This window comes from Eptesicus fuscus, chromosome 7, assembly GCF_027574615.1.
Source record: "Eptesicus fuscus isolate TK198812 chromosome 7, DD_ASM_mEF_20220401, whole genome shotgun sequence".
Classification (NCBI taxonomy): domain Eukaryota; kingdom Metazoa; phylum Chordata; class Mammalia; order Chiroptera; family Vespertilionidae; genus Eptesicus; species Eptesicus fuscus.
In genome coordinates, this window is record NC_072479.1 from 71,500,316 (window position 1) to 71,508,620 (window position 8,305).

At 41.3% G+C, this 8,305-nt stretch overlaps 1 long non-coding RNA gene across 1 annotated transcript; it reads left to right on the forward strand.

The window, feature by feature from the left end:
- The first annotated feature begins 769 nt into the window (after nt 1-769).
- Nucleotides 770-7,641, forward strand: LOC129149880 (uncharacterized). Its single transcript, XR_008556692.1, has 4 exons — nt 770-787; nt 1,807-1,825; nt 6,012-6,060; nt 7,557-7,641. It is a non-coding gene; the product is annotated as an uncharacterized LOC129149880 (long non-coding RNA).
- The last annotated feature ends 664 nt before the right edge of the window (nt 7,642-8,305 follow it).

Genomic DNA, 8,305 nt, shown 5'->3' on the forward strand with positions numbered 1-8,305 from the left:
TCATGAGGTAACAAATGAGGACTCTCAGCCCAGGAAGCTTAAATAACTTGTGCAAGTCTAATAATAGAAGAGCAGAAATTTGAACCCAGAAACTCTGTCTCCAGTGACTCTTTTCTTCTATATGAAATAGTAAGATGCCTTTATCTAAGCATTCTCCAGGGTAAAGAGCATGGACCTTTATCTCCTCACCTTGTATTCAGTTTGGAAATAACTTACTGGAGCTGCAATCCTTTTAAAAACTGAAACCAGGTGAGGGTTTAGAGTGTCGGAAGGTACACTAATGTACAACTACTAGGCAACTCCGGTCTAGGGAGAATATGCTTGTCTTCATTAACTTTTTCTGTTTATCTTACAATTTCCTCATCTGCATTTGTCCTATAGTCTTATTGGATAGCTGCCCTGTAACTGTAAACTTGGACCAATAATACTAACAATAACAACAATAGCTTAGATTTTTTGCCCCAGGCCTTCTGCTAAGGGTTCATATGTGTTAACCCATTTAATCCTTATAGCAATCCTATGAAGCTGGCATGACTATGTCAGATGAGAAAAGGGAGGCTTAAAGAGGGTAAGCAACTTGCCCAACAGTGTTTATTGGGGGAGGGGGATTTAGGGGTGTGGTAAAGAAAGAAACTTTATTCAGTACAAAACAGCTCAATTGTGATTCAGCACAGCTGTGAGGCCCGAAAGTTTCTCATTTACAAACTTAACTAAGTACTCGTTATTTTTGTATCTTAGGTTCAGAAAAGGACATGAGGCAATGAAGGGCTCACTTGGGACCCATCAGGTAGTCCACACAATCACACATCTTTCATATCATTGCACTTTCATATATTCACAATTTAAGTATCTTATCAATATCTTGTAAAAGTACTGCTTAAGTCTAATAAATCACTACTTTGGTATATATAGAGTTTGAGCATGTCCCATGGAGAATCCAGTTGAAGAAAAAAGAGGTGAAACATTTATGGAATGAAGGCCCATTCCAATTACCCCCCACCCAACAGAATAGAACAATCAGCCTTTTGAGTGCTTTAGAGTTGATTATTTAAAGAACACACACACACACACACACACACACACACACACACACATACACACACACACACCTATTGTCAGACATGAGCTGGAATAAATAACCTCTGATTTGAGTATGGAAATTAAATTCTTTTTTTACTTGATTTTTCCAGGCAAATTCAATAAAATGATCAAACGCAATTGAAATATTATATTCTTCCCTGGAGCTCTCAAGTTCCCTGCTATTGTGATCTGTGTTTGACTCCCATAGGAAAATCCTTGGACTATAAATCTGTACTAGATGTGCCCGAATGACACTTGCTAATGCACATGCTCTAGGCAAAATTGAATTTCAGAGACTGGCAACAACTATCTCTCTCCCCCACCCCCATCCAATACCCCACCGCTACTAAAAGTTCAGCATATCATATAATGTAGTCACAGTGAAAAACAATTTTTCTTCATTCAAACATTTAAATAACTTGCAACAATTATTACGCTTTTGCTTCACAGCACAAGTTGAATCGAGCACTCATTTTTAACCAATGTAAAACACTGCAGATGTATTGATTTTACCTCACAGGATATTAGTCATTGGTTTCTTAGGATAGATGAGTTCTGATGAGCTATGGTGAAGACCAAGGAAAAGTGAAAATGAGTAAGAAAGACCAGTCTCTCACCCCAAAACTCATTTAGCGTGTCACCCCTACTAATAGCTTTAGCAACATCTGGGATTTCATTGCTTGCTTGCTTTTCTCTTACCTTTTTGTCTTATCTCTCTGGCTTCAGGTTTCTCTACGACCAGAAGGTATGAAGAGGAAGAGTTGAGCAGGAAATGTGGCAGAAGAACCTAACTCTGGTCTAAAGAGCTATAGGAGGAGTTCTCACAGAATCCCACAACCAGCAGCCTTTCATTAGGGGAGCTCTACCTAGGGAAGAAAGGTTCGTCTCACTTATATCTCTGTGCCTGAGGTTCAGTTCACCGCAAGCTGACATTGGAAGACTCTATAGGCTGGGTTCCCAAAAACAACTGCAATCACCTATGTATTGTGAAATGCAGACAATGCCTTCTGGATACTAAAATGTTACCATTGCAGTGCCCGGCACACATAGAGTTTGAAAAATATAACTTGAATCTTAGCATTAGCATTTTTTGTACAGTGTATCTATCTTGGGTGGTAGGTCCTCTCCTCAAATACTCTTAGAGCAGTAGCACTATTGAAAGCCAATTCCAGAATGTCATAATTACAAGAGTTTCATCAAAACGTTGATGAAACTTTCGGTCTCAAGGGCTGAGTAATATATGTAATCACCTGTTGGAATGGCTGAAAGGCACTTCCCACAAATCTGAATATAGGATGATTGTTAGCTGACAGACAGCTCAGGGCATCTTAATCTACATGTTATTGCCTCCTGTTGGCTAAACACCTGAACAGCCAAAGGCTATTACCCAATCTGACAATGCTTCTGTACCCTACCCTTGGAAGTGTATTATCTCCACCTTGCCTCAGGACAAATTGTGTTAATAAAAAGCAAAGGTCCTGAGACAAGGAAAAACTTTAGCTCCTTTAGCTGAATCTCCTCGGCACCCAATGCCTTTCAAAATTATCTTTCGTCTCTGGACTCTTATTTAATCTACACACAGCCTTTCTCCAGATTGCTGAACCCTTTGTAATGCTGGAACAAGAACCCCGGCATAGCACCATTCTCAAAATGAGCAAAGTAGGAGATCACTGTCTCAGCCAAAGTCACATGGTATAGACAAGATTCAGACTAGGTGCCCTGGTTCTTCCTGCCTGAGCACTTTCATGGCATGTCATAAACTGACTAAGAGTCCAGGTCCCATGTCTGGGGAGCTGTCCTCACCTCCCTCAACTCCTGCTCATTCTGTTCACCCTGGGCTACTGTCCTTTCATTGACATAGTTCTCATTTTTCCATTGATCCATATTCCACTCTGCTTTGAAAACCTTCACTTCTTGCTCCTCATTGAAGCTTCATTAGGAGGCTTGTTCTACAGATGAGCTTGCAACAGGCCAGTTGCATTATGACCTCAGAGCAGTTCATTTTCAAAGAAGGGATAACATGAGAAATGAGCCTTCTTATGTCATTGTTGGGAATGAGGGACTGTATCTGATTTCCTATGTTCTTTAAGAATCTATAAGCTAGGGAACAACCAAGATGGCGGCATGGGTAAACACCTGTACTTGCTGCCTCTCACAACCACATCAAAACTCCAACTAAAAGACAAAACAAATATCATCCATAACTATGGGAAAGCTGGTTGAGTGGAAGTTCTACAACTAGAAGGAAAGAGAAAAGCAAATTAAGAATGGTAGGAGGTGCGGAGGTGCGGAAGTGTGGAGGTATGGAGGCGCACACGAAATGGGCTGGCAACAGAGTGCGCTGTTTTTTTTTTTTCAATCAGGAGGGAGATATAAGCTCCTGATTGCTCTAAACTACAGTTCTGGGTGAGTCTCTGGGGATCCAGACTCATATGGGGAGAAACTGGACTGTCTGGCATCGGGCAGAAATGTGAGGGCGGCTTTCTTTCAGAGGTGCTTGCAGCAATCATTGTTCCTGCACTGGGCTGCAGGACACAGAGACCCGGGGACCTCTCCGGTGCAGGGCTGACTGGCAGTCATTGCTGTTTACTCCGCCCTGGTGATTCCCTGAGACCCCGCCCCACCCAATTTTCAACCCCACCCAAGCTGTGCACAGCAGCTTTTGCATATGAATGGCCTGTTCTTTTGCAACCTTAAAACTAACAAACTGCTGCTGGGTCAGAGAGCTCCAAAGCTTCCAAAAGAAGGCCTAAGGCCCTGCAGCAGCAGCCTGCATTGCTTCACAGCTGGGCCTCATCTGGGCACTTCCAAAACCCAAACAAAGAGGAGGAATCTGCATATCCCTCTGTAGCTTCTCCTGGGTGGCCTCAGGCAGTGGCTGACTTTGTACCTCCTTGGAGATCCAAGAGCCAGTGTACCCAGTGGTCAGTGTGAGACCATACCAGTTTACAACTCTTCACATCCATAAGCAACACACTCAAGGGGCAGACTCAGTGAACACCAAAGCCCCACTGAAGCAAGTACTGCCCCATAAGGATGTCGCCAGCACAGCAGTTCTCCCATTGTAGACACAGCTGGCCCTCAGAGCCAATTGGCCTGGAGGTCAATTCTTCCCAGTGAAACCAACAGTAATCAAGGCTTAACTACAACAAGACTGTGCACACAGCCCACAAAGGGGTGCACCAAGAATGTCCACCTCAGGTATTGGGGAGGCTGAGCCCCTGGGCCCTATAGGACACCTAGCACTCAAGACCACTCTATCAACATAGGGAAGCAGCCAAAATGTGGAGACAAAGAAATATGTCACAAATGAAATAAAAGGAGGAAAGCAAATGACTGGATATAGAGTTCAAAACCACAGTTATAAGGTTACTCAAGAATCATCTAGAAAGCTCCGAGAAATTTAGTGAGACCCTCAGGGATATGAAAAAGAGCCAATCAGAAATTAAGCATACACTGACTGAAATAAAGAATAACATACAGAGCTCCAACAGCGGACTAGAGGATTCAAAGAATCAAGTCAAAGATTTGAAATATGAAGAAGCAATGAACTCAGAATATTTAAATTGGCATAATCCTAAAGGAGAGTGTAATGGATTAGATTTGTGGAGGTATGATGATAAAACAATGGCAGGAGTTACTGTGATGTGTTGGTTCAGCCATTCATGAATTTGATGCAATGGAGGAAGTGAAAGATTTAATGATGGTAGTCATGGCTACTCACTGGACCACGACTATTCTTCTCTTGCTTTTTGAAAAGCCAAGGGAATCTACCTGCTTGGAAACCATAGCCAACGTCCCAATCAACCAACACAAATAGCCAGGCACTGACTTTCTGACAAATAGGGCTCCACTGTGTACTTTAAAGAAGTAGTCTCTACATGGGAATTCAGTAGCTCCTCTCAAAATGCATTGTTACAAACTGATTCTGCAGAAGTAAACCTTGACGCTGAGAGTGGGTGAGATTCTGAAAGGAGTCAAACTTTCTGCTTTATCCCTCCTAAACCATCTTTTCAAGCTACCCTGCAAGAGAACTACTTACAATCACCCAAAATCAAAAGTCTATTAATACTTGTAAGATGCCTTTATGCAAACATTCTCCAGGGTAAAGAGCATGGACCTTTATCTCCTCACCTTGTATTCAGTTTGGAAAAAACTTACTGGAGCTGCAATCCTTTTAAAAACTGAAACCAGGTGAGGCTTTAGGGCAGTGATGGCGAACCTATGACACACGTGTCAGCACTGACACGCGTAGCCATTTCTGATGACACGCGGCCGCTGAGGCGGCCGCATGCCGAGGATGAAACATTTGCTGCTCCTGAGGATGAAACATTTGCGAAATAATGTTTTTTCCTCAAAGTGACACACTACCCGAGTTATGGTCAGTTTTTTGGCGAAGTTTGACACACCAAGCTCAAAAGGTTGCCCATCACTGCTTTAGGGTGTCGGAAGGTACACTAATGTACAACTACTAGGCAACTCTAGTCTAGGGAGAATATGCTTGTCTTCATTAACTTTTTCTGTTTATCTTACAATTTCCACATATGCATTTGTCCTATAGTCTTATTGGATAGCTGCCCTGTAACTGTAAACTTGGACCAACAATACTAACAATAACAACAATAGCTTAGATTTTTTGCCCCAGGCCTTCTGCTAAGGGTTCATATGTGTTAACCCATTTAATCCTTATAGCAATCCTATGAAGCTGGCATGACTATGTCAGATGAGAAAAGGGAATCTTAAAGAGGGTAAGCAACTTTCCCAACAGTGTTTATTTGGGGGAGGGGGACTTGGGGGCGTGGTAAAGAAAGAAACTTTATTCAGTACAAAACAGCTCAATTGTGATTCAGCACAGCTGTGAGGCCCGAAAGTTTCTCATTTACAAAGTTAACTAATTACTCATTATTTAATGTTATTTTCGTATCCCTTAGGTTCAGAAAAGGACATAAGGCAATGAAGGACTCACTTGGGACCCATCAGGTAGTCCACACAATCACACATCTTTCATATCATTGCACTTTCATATATTCACAATTTAAGTATCTTATCAATATCTTTTAAAAGTACTGATTAAGTCTAATAAATCACTACTTTAGTATGTATAGAGTTTGAGCATGTCCCATGGAGAATCCAGTTGAAGAAAAAAAGAGGTGAAACATTTATGGAATGAAGGCCCATCCCAAATTACCCCCCACCCAACAGAATAGAACAATCAGCCTTTTGAATGCTTTAGAGTTGATTATTTAAAGAACACACACACACACACACACACACACACACACACACACACACACACCTATTGTCAGACATGAGCTGGAATAAATAACCTCTGATTTGAGTATGAAAATTAAATTCTGTTTTTAATTGATTTTTCCAGGCAAATTCAATAAAATGATCAAACGCAATTGAAATATTATATTCTTCCCCGGAGTTCTCAAGTTCCCTGCTATTGTGATCTGTGTTTGACTCCCATAGGAAAATCCTTGGACTATAAATCTGTACCAGATGTGCCCGAATGACACTTGCTAATGCACATGCTCTAGGCAAAATTGAATTTCAGAGACTGGCAACAACTATCTCTCTCCCCCACCCCCAACCAATACCCCACCACTACTAAAAGTTCAGCATATCATATAATGTAGTCACAGTGAAAAACAATTTTTCTTCATTCAAACATTTAAATAACTTGGAATAATTGTTAGGCTTGTGCTTCACAGCACAAGTTGAATCGAGCACTCATTTTTAACCATTGTAAAACATTGCAGATTTATTGATTTTACCTCACAGAAAATTAGTCATTGGTTTCTTCGGATAAATGAGTTCTGATGAGCTATGGTGAAGAGCAAAGAAAAGTAAAAATGAATAAGAAAGACCAGTATCTCACCCCAAAATTCATTTAGTTTGTCACTCCTACTTGCCAGGGTTCTTGTTCCAGCATTACAAAGGGTTCAGCAATCTGGAGAAAGGTTGTGCATAGATTAAATAAGAGTCCAGAGATGAAAGATAATTTTGAAAAGCATTGGGGGTCAGAGGAGATTCAGCTAAAGGAGTTAAAGTTTTCCTTGTCTCAGGACCTTTGCTTTTTATTAACACAATTTGTCCTGAGGCAAGGTGGAGATAATACACTTCCAAGGGTAGGGTACAGAAGCATTGTCATTGGAGAATAGCCTATGGCTGTTCAGGTGTTTGGCCAACAGGAATCAATAACATATAGATTAAGATGCCCTGAGCTGTCTGTCAGCAAACAATCATCCTATTCAGGTTTGGGGGAAGTGCCTTTTAGCCATTCCAACAGGTGATTACATATGTTACTCAGCCCTTGTTGAACCCTCAAGTTTCATCAATCTTTTGATGAAACTCTTGTAATGACATGCTGGAATTAGCTTCAAGCACCTACTAATAGCTTTAGCAACATCTGGGATTTCATTGCTTGCTTGCTTTTCTCTTACCTTTTTGTCTTATCTCTCTGGCTTCAGGTTTCTCTACGACCAGAAGGTATGAAGAGGAAGAGTTAAGCAGGAAATGTGGCAGAAGAACCTAACTCAGGTCTAAAGAGCTATAGGAGGAGTTCTCACAGAATCCCACAACCAGCAGCCTTTCATTAGGGGAGCTTTACCTAAGGAAGAAAAGTTTGACTCACTATTATATCTCTGTGCCTGAGGTCCAGTTCACCTCAAGCTAACATTAGAAGACTCTATAGGCTGGGTTCCCAAAGACAACTGCAATGACCTATGTATTGTGAAATGCAGACAATGCCTTCTGGGTTCTAAAATGTTGCCATTGCAGTGCCTGGCACACAAAGAGTTTGAAAAATATAACTTGAATCTTAGCATTAGCATTTAGTACAATTTATCTATCTTGGGTGGTAGGTCCTCTCCTCAAATACTCTTGGAGCAGTAGCACTATTGAAAGCCAATTCCAGCATGTCATAATTACAAGAATTTCATCAAAAAGTTGATGAAACTTTTGGTCTCAAAAAGGGCTGAGTAACATATGTAATCACCTGTTGGAATGGCTGAAAGGCACTTCCCCCAAATCTGAATAGGATGATTGTTTGCTGACAGACAGCTCAGGGCAACTTAATCTACATGTTATTGCCTCCTGTTGGCTAAACACCTGAACAGCCAAAGGCTATTACCCAATCTGACAATGCTTCTGTACCCTACCCTTGGAAGTGTATTATCTCCACCTTGCCTCAGGACAAATTGTGTTAATAAAAAGCAAA